The sequence below is a fragment of the Balaenoptera acutorostrata genome, chromosome 3, assembly GCF_949987535.1.
Source record: "Balaenoptera acutorostrata chromosome 3, mBalAcu1.1, whole genome shotgun sequence".
Classification (NCBI taxonomy): Eukaryota; Metazoa; Chordata; class Mammalia; order Artiodactyla; family Balaenopteridae; genus Balaenoptera; species Balaenoptera acutorostrata.
In genome coordinates this window covers 92681383-92690313 of record NC_080066.1, presented here as the reverse complement: position 1 = coordinate 92690313, position 8931 = coordinate 92681383, and positions in this window count along the sequence as shown.

Sequence of the window (8931 nt, the reverse complement as noted above, 5' to 3'; positions counted from 1 at the left end):
TGTGTTTAGTACTTATATATCACTCCTCTTCTAACCCCTTTGTTCAAACAGGGAAATGATCTTCCAGTATCACTTGGAGGAGAGTGTGAACTCCTGATGTATAGGGTTTGGCTCACAGTGGAAGGGGCATCAGCGATCTGCATTTTCTGAATGAGGAACAGCATCCCCAAGAAGTTAAATGACTTAGGGTGACACAGCTATCTGCTGGAAGACCTGGCTTCTGTCTTTTAACCAGAATTCTGTTCCCTGGGCTAAGAAATGAGGACTGTGAGGACTTTAAGAGGGAGCAAAAGTATCTGGAGGATTTCCTATTTTAGCAAGCAATATACCTAAATGAAAAATACTAGATTAAAAAATTTCAAGGCATACTGGCATACTTGATGACCAGCTTTGTGCATTTAAAAAAATTTGAGCAGGAATTTGAGTGAGTTAGTGCCAGGTACTGACGAGATGAATAAGACACAACACTGCTCTCAGATTGCCTTAGTGGAGGGGTAGACATGCACTTGAAGAAGTAAAATATATCCTGATAAAGAGTATAGCATAGTTGTGCCCAAAGAACTAGGTGATAGGAAAATGTGTTCAGGGAACAAAAACCCTTAGGTAGATTGTACGGTAGCCCTGTTTTTATTTCTTAAGGAGCTTCCATACTGTTTTCCATAGTGGCTGTAGCAATTTACATTCCCACCAACTGTGCACCAACTGTGTTCCCTTTTCTCCAATATTTATCTATATTTCTGCCTAACTAACTAACTAACTTCCAATATGCAAAAACAAAACTTTAGGTAAGTGTTAAGGAAGGCATTTGCTTGTGCTGAGACTTACTGGGTAGTGGTTCTTCCAAATGGTAAACGGGGCCTGAGGTAAGGAGGTAAAACTATAAGACGTATAGAGGTGTGACAGGTGTGGATAATTCCAACCAGTGGAGCAAGGGTACCTGGGTGAAGACTTGTAGGAACTCAGCTGAGCAGATTGAGGGGTGCCTTACTTAGACTGGTAACTCTCCACCATCGATGCACATTAGAATCACCTGTGGAACTTAATAAACAATACCAGCTCTAAAAAATAAAGTCTATTAAAAAAAAAACACCCCAGCTTTCCAGGCACCAATCCAGACCAACTGATATCTGAAGCCCAGATATCAGTATTATTATTACTGGTTTTTTTTCTTTTAATTAAGACCTTATGTTTTTAGAGCAGTTTTAGGTTCACAGCAGGATTGAGGGGAAGGTGCAGGTATTTCCCATATACCCCCTGCTCCCACACATGCATAGCCTCCCCCATTATCAACATCCCCCACCAGAGTGGTACATGTGTTACAACTGATGAACCTACACTGACACATCATAATCAACAAGGTCCATAATTTAAGGTTGCTCTTGGTGTTTTGTTCTGTAGGTATATACTATGTATAATGACATGTATCCATCATTATACTGCTCTAAAATTCCTATGTGCTCGGCCTATTAATTTATCCCACCCCTGGCAATCACTGATCTTTTTACTGTCTGCATAGTTTTCCTTATCCAGAATCATACAGTATGTAGCTTTTTCATACTGACTTTTTAAATTTTTAAAAAATTTTATTTTTAAAAAATTTATTTATTTATTTATTTATTGGCTGCATTGGGTCTTCGTTGCTGTGCGCAGGCTTTCTCTAGTTGTGGCGAGGGGGGGCTACTCTTCATTGAGGTGCACGGGCTTCTCATTGCGATGGCTTCTCTTGTGGAGCACGGGCTCTAGGCACGCGGGCTTCAGTAGTTGTGGCACATGGGCTTAGTTGCTCCACGGTATGTGGGATCTTCCCAGACCAGGGCTCAAACCCGTGTCCCCTGTATTGGCAGGTGGATTCCTAACCACTGCACCAGCAGGGAAGTCCCTCATATTGACTTCTTTCACGTAGTTATATGCATTTAAAGTTCCTCCATGTCTTTTCATGACTTTATAACTCATTTTTTAGCTGGATGTACCACAGTCTATTTATCCATTCACCTACTGAAGTACATCTTGGTTTGTTCCAAATTTTGTCAATTATGGATAAAGCTGCTATAAATGGCATGTGCAGATTTTTGTGGACATAAGTTTTCACAGTATTGTTTGTTTAAATTTCTGAATAGTTCTTATGTGCAGCCAAGGTTGAGACCTATTGGGTTAAATCATAAAGGACTTTTTGTTCCATGTCACTCAACAGAACAATTTTGTGAAAAGCTGCTTTGCGGGCTAATGGTTCAATGTAATGCCCCTTTGGAGCATGGCTTAGTCCCCCATTTCAGAAGAAGAGATTGATCAAAGAGGAAAAATATTGGAGCTTAATTAAGCTTATTAAATATAACTGTGCAATGCAAATTAAAAAGTCTCAATTTCAGTAATAAAGAATTAGATCTTATATACTGACATGGAAGAAGAACCATGCTATATTGCTGAAACAAAAAGCAGTTTCTAGAAAATATATATTGGAAGCCATTATATACAAGCACATGCATTTTATATTTGTTATCACACACCATAGCAGGTCTGGTAGGTAATGCCCTTAATAGTTGTTACTCAAGGCATGGATGAGGGGTAAATAAAGAAGAGAAAGCTGACTAGTATGTTAGAAAATCAATTTGCTAAAATCCATTTTCCCTGGTGTCAGTTGGTGTTTTTCTGAAACCATATGTATTGGGGGGAAGGAGGAGGGATTTTGGGGTGGGATGAGAGTGGAGGAGTAGACGGGAAATGGCAGGGTCAGACCCTGAACAGTGGTGTTTCCCTCCTGCTCACCATGGCCAACAATAGAGCCTGTGTCTTGCTTTTCTAAACACTGGGGGATGTGGCAGCTGAGCCAACCACCACCTACCATGGCCTGGCCAGATGGAAGGAGGGTGGAACCCACAATACTCCGCCATTCTCCCAGGCAGAGGGCTGGTCTCACCCCAGGCTGTCCTGATGAAAGGTCCCAAAGAAGCTGTCTCTCAGTTTGGGGCAAATTGATTATTTGAAGAATTATTTGGCTAATTGATACATAACATTTTTCTTTTAGGAAATTGATTTTATAATTGTTCTAAAATTGTCCCCCTCATCATCAAATACTGAAAATAAAGAAAAAAATATCATGAACTCCTGTAATCTCTTATAACAGGATTACCACCTTTTGGATTCCACTGGATTCTCTCAATGTTTACCCATCACTCTCCATTTTATGTTATGGCTATTTTTAAAATTTAACCTTTGGTAAATAGTTCTCCTTGCATTTCCTTATAATTCCCCATTTAGAAAAATTTAGAAAGATTCAAGAAACTAGAGAAAGACAGCATATGATCAGATGCAGGTTTTAGAACTGCAGGGACAGCCTGAGGGGACCCCCTACCTTAACTGACCAAAGCAAGCAATAGTGAGAAAAAGCTTTAGGGAGGGACCCATGGCTTAAGGCAATTCACCAAGGTAAAGGGAGAAAAAACACACCTGGAAGAGAGAGTCTAAAGAAATACAGAAATGTGAGTTAGGATTCATCAGTTTTAATCTGCAACTGCTCTGTTGATCCAAAGACCTACAAGGAAACATCAAGATATGAGACTGTGACTGTAACTTAGTGGTTTGTGTATTCCTCAAGAATATTCCTCAAGAATGGTGCTCAGGGGCTTCCCTGGCGGTGCAGTGGTTGAGAATCTGCCTGCCAATGCAGGGGATACAGGTTCAAGCCCTGGTCTGGGAAGATCCCACATGCCGCGAAGCAACTGGGCCCGTGAGCCACAACTACTGAGACTGTGCGTCTGGAGTCTGTGCTCCGCAACAAGAGAGGCCGCGACAGTGAGAGGCCCGCGCACTGCGATGAAGAGTGGCCCCCGCTCGCCACAACTAGAGAAAGCCCTCGCACAGAAACGAAGACCCAACACAGCCAAAAAAAAAAAAAAAAAAATTAAATAAATAAATAAATTAATTAAAAAAAAAAAAAAAGAATGGTGCTCAGATCTTGGCAACTGTGGTGGTCATCCTGCTCATCCCCCATTTCAGAGCATCAGCGTTTGCCATCTCAGGTACTCCAAGCTGAGGTGCTACCTCTGACCACATTTTTATATAGATTTAAAACAAACTACATTATTTTTTTTTCTCAACCTCTCTAAGCAGATACACCAACAAGAAAAGGTCCAAAAATGTATCCAACAACCTCTTAACAATGTTTACCTGGGGGTAGGGGCTAAGATGTCAGGAGAAGATGGAGGCAGACTTTTAAAATATAATTCTACATACTTCTATATGATCTGAATTTTTACTACTTTTATTGAGTGTATGTTCATTATTTTTAAAAATAGAAAGTTTGTATAGGCAGAAAAAAAAACTTGTTAATCCCACCACCTAGAGATGATCACTTATCAGTGTTCATTTTGGTGTGGTTGGCTTTTCAGGAGATTTTAATTCTATCATTTAAAAAATGGTCATTATTATTATGTTTATTTAAAAATTCTTTGAAATAATAATTTTTATATCTCACTTTTTTTTCACTGTCCCAAATGAAAACATGGCATAAAAAGAAACAATACAGAGAACTGGCAAATGTTCTTTTCTAGTTTTTGTCAACAACTACTCTCCCAATATGTTTGGGCTTGTTGCTTTTTACTTATATTTCTTATGTTGTAAACTCTTGAGGTAAAACTCAAAGCCTTTCTTTAATAAAAATCAGTATTTTGTCTGCAATGTAGCCATCAAGATTTTAGGGCCAAAAATCAGCCTCATCTTTCCGTGAATTCTAGGCTTTTACAAAAAAAAAATTGAAGACTAAAATTTGGGTCCCAGTTATCTTAAGAAATAAAATATCTGTGAGTACCTTAATTGGAAACTTTATGCATTAAAAACTATTCTGATACTTTAGAGAGCACAAGAAGGGCTAACAGAAAAAAAAACCAACTAGTAAATATAATTAAAAATCACAGTTTCATCATATATCAAGTACTTACTATGCACTAAATTCCACACAACTTCTCTTATTAATTGGATACAGTTATTCATCTTCTTTGGTCCTCCACAACATAGATGATTAAAAAGTCTACAAAACTAAGAAGATATTTATATCTCTATAGCACACAGGCCCAACTGAAGACCTCAGTGATGTGCAGCCTTCGCCTCCCCCATGGCCCACTTCCTCTTTTTTACTGTTTTCACTTAGAAAAAGCAGAGAGGACTCTTGATGCCACAAAATGCCATACTGTTATTTGAAGTGGTTTTCTTGGTATACTAAGCTATCTACAACTTTGCATACCATTGTCATCATCTAAAGAGTCAGTGAATGTCTTAGGTTGAGTTCTTGCAGAAGCAGGCCCTGAGCCAGGGATTTGGATGTAAGTGGTTTAGTATTAAGAAAGGGCTTCCACGCAGAGAGCCCCATACAGGATAAACCCAAGGAGAAACATGCCGAGACACATAGTAATCAAACTGGCAAAAATTAAAGACAGGGCTTCCCTGGTGGCGCAGTGGTTGAGAGTCTGCCTGCCAATGCAGGGGACACGGGTTTGAGCCCTGGTCCGGGAAGATCCCACATGCCGCGGAGCAACTAGGCCCGTGAGCCACAACTACTGAGCCTGCGCGTCTGGAGTCTGTGCTCCGCAACAAGAGAGGCCGCGATAGTGAGAGGCCCGTGCACCGCGATGAAGAGTGGCCCCCACTTGCCGCAACTAGAGAAAGCCCTCGCACAGAAACGAAGACCCAACACAGCCATAAATAAATAAATAAATGAACAAATAAACCCCAAGTTTAAAAAAAAAAATTAAAGACAAAGAAAAATTATTGAAAGCAACAAGGGAAAACGACAAATAACATACAAGGGAACTCCCATAAGGTTAACAGCTGATTTCTCAGCAGAAACTCTACAAGCCAGAAGGGAGTGGCATGATATACTTAAAGTGATGAAAGGGAAGAAGCTACAACCAAGATTACTCTAGCTGGCAAGGATCTCATTCAGATTTGATGGAGAAATCAAAAGCTTTACAGACAAGCAAAAGCTAAGAGAATTCAGCACCACCAAACCAACTCTACAACAAATGCTAAAGGAACTTCTCTAAATGGGAAACACAAGAGAAGAAAAGGACCTACAAAAACAAACCCAAAACAATTAAGAAAATGGTCATAGGAACATACATATCGATAATTACCTTAAACGTGAATGGATTAAATGCTCCAACCAAAAGACACAGGCTTGCTGAATGGATACAAAAATAAGATCCATATATATGCTGTCTACAAGAGACCCACTTCACACCTAGGGACACAAACAGACTGAAAGTGAGGGAATGGAAAAAGATATTCCATGCAAATGGAAATCAAAAAAAAGCTGGAGTAGCTACACTCATATCAGATAAAATAGACTTTAAAATAAAGAATGTTACAAGAGACAAGGAAGGACACTACATAATGATCAACGGATCAATCCAAGAAGAAGATATAACAATTATAAATATACATGCACCCAACATAGGAGCACCTCAATTCATCAGGCAGCTGCTAACAGCTATAAAAGAGGAAATCGACAGTAACACAATAATAGTGGGGGACTTTAACACCTCACTTACACCAATGGACAGATCATCCAAAATGAAAATAAATAAGGAAACACAAGCTTTAAATGACACAATAGACCAGATAGATTTAATTGATATTTATAGGACATTCCATCCAAAAACAGCAGATTACACTTTCTTCTCAGGTGCACACGGAACATTCCCCAGGATAGATCACACCTTGGGTCACAAATCAAGCCTCAGTAAATTTAAGAAAATTGAAATCATATCAAGCATCTTTTCTGACCACAACGCTATGAGATCAGAAATGAATTACAGGGAAAAAAATGTAAAAAACACAAACACATGGAGGCTAAACAATACATTACTAAATAACCAAGAGATCAATGAAGAAATCAAACAGGAAATCAAAAAATACCTAGAGACAAATGACAATGAAAACACGATGATCCAAAACCTATGGGATGCAGCAAAAGCAGTTCTAAGAGGGAAGTTTATAGCTATACAAGCTTACCTCAAGAAACAAGAAAAATCTCAAGTAAACAATCTAACCTTACACCTAAAGGAACTAGAGAAAGAAGAACAAACAAAACCCAAAGTTAGCAGAAGGAAAGAAGTCATAAAGATCAGAGAAGAAATAAATGAAATAGAAACAAAGAAAACAATAGCAAAGATCAATAAAACTAAAAGCTGCTTCTTTGAGAAGATAAACAAAATTGATAAACCATTAGCCAGACTCATCAAGAAAAAGAGGGAGAGGACTCAAATCAATAAAATTAGAAATGAAAAAGGAGAAGTTACAACAGACACCGCAGAAATACAAAGCATCCTAAGAGACTACTACAAGCAACTCTATGCCAATGAAATGGACAACCTGGAAGAAATGAACAAATTCTTAGAAAGGTATAACCTTCCAAGACTGAGCCAGGAAGAAACAGAAAATATGAACAGACCAATCACAAGTAATGAAATTGAAACTGTGATTAAAAATCTTCCAATAAACAAAAGCCCAGGACCAGATGGCTTCACAGGTGAATTCTATCAAACATTTAGAGAAGATCTAACACCCATCCTTCTTAAACTCTTCCAAAAAATTGCAGAGGAAGGAACACTCCCAAACTCATTCTATGAGGCCACCATCACCCTGATACCAAAACCAGACAAAGATACCACAAAAAAAGAAAATTACAGACCAATATCACTGATGAATATAGATGCAAAAATCCTCAACAAAATACTGGCAAACAGAATCCAACAACACATTAAAAGGATCATACACCACGATCAAGTGGGATTTATCCCAGGGATGCAAGGATTCTTCAATATATGCAAATCAATCAATGTGATACACCATATTAACAAACTGAAGAATAAAAACCACATGATCATCTCAATAGATGCAGAAAAAGCTTTTGACAAAATTCAACACCCACTTATGATAAAAACTCTCCAGAAAGTGGGCATAGAGGGAACCTACCTCAACATAATAAAGGCCACATACGACAAACCCACAGCAAACATCATTGTCAATGCTGAAAAACTGAAAGCATTTCCTCTAAGATCAGGAACGAGACAAGGATGTCCACTCTCACCACTATTATTCAACATAGTCTTGGAAGTCCTAGCCATGGCAATCAGAGAAGAAAAAGAAAAAAAAGGAATCCAAATTGGAAAAGAAGAAGTAAAACTGTCACTGTTTGCAGATGACATGATACTATACATAGAGAATCCTAAAGATGTCACCAGAAAACTAGTAGAGCTAATCAATGAATTTGGTAAAGTTGCAGGATACAAAATTAATGCACAGAAATCTCTGGCATTCCTATACACTAATGATGAAAAATCTGAAAGAGAAATTAAGGAAACACTCCCATTTACCATTGCAACAAAAAGAATAAAATACCTAGGAATAAACCTACCTAGGGAGACAAAAGACCTGTATGCAGAAAACTATAAGACACTGATGAAAGAAATTAAAGACGATACCAACAAATGGAGAGATATACCATGTTCTTGGATTGGAAGAATCAATACTGTGAAAATGACTATACTACCCAAAGCAATCTATAGATTCAATGCAACCCCTATCAAATTACCAATGGCATTTTTTATGGAACTAGAACAAAAAATCTTAAAATTTGTATGGAGACACAAAAGACCCCAAATAGCCAAAGCAGTCTTGAAGGAAAAAAACGGAGCTGGAGGAATCAGACTCCCTGAGTTCAGGCTACACTACAAAGCTACAGTAATCAAGACAATATGGTACTGGCACAAAAACAGAAACATAGATCAATGGAATAAGATAGAAAGCCTGGAGATAAACCCACGCACCTATGGTCAACTAATCTATGACACAGGAGACAAGGATATACAATGGAGAAAAGACAGTCTCTTCAATAAGTGGTGCTGGGAAAACTGGACAGCTACATGTAAAATAATG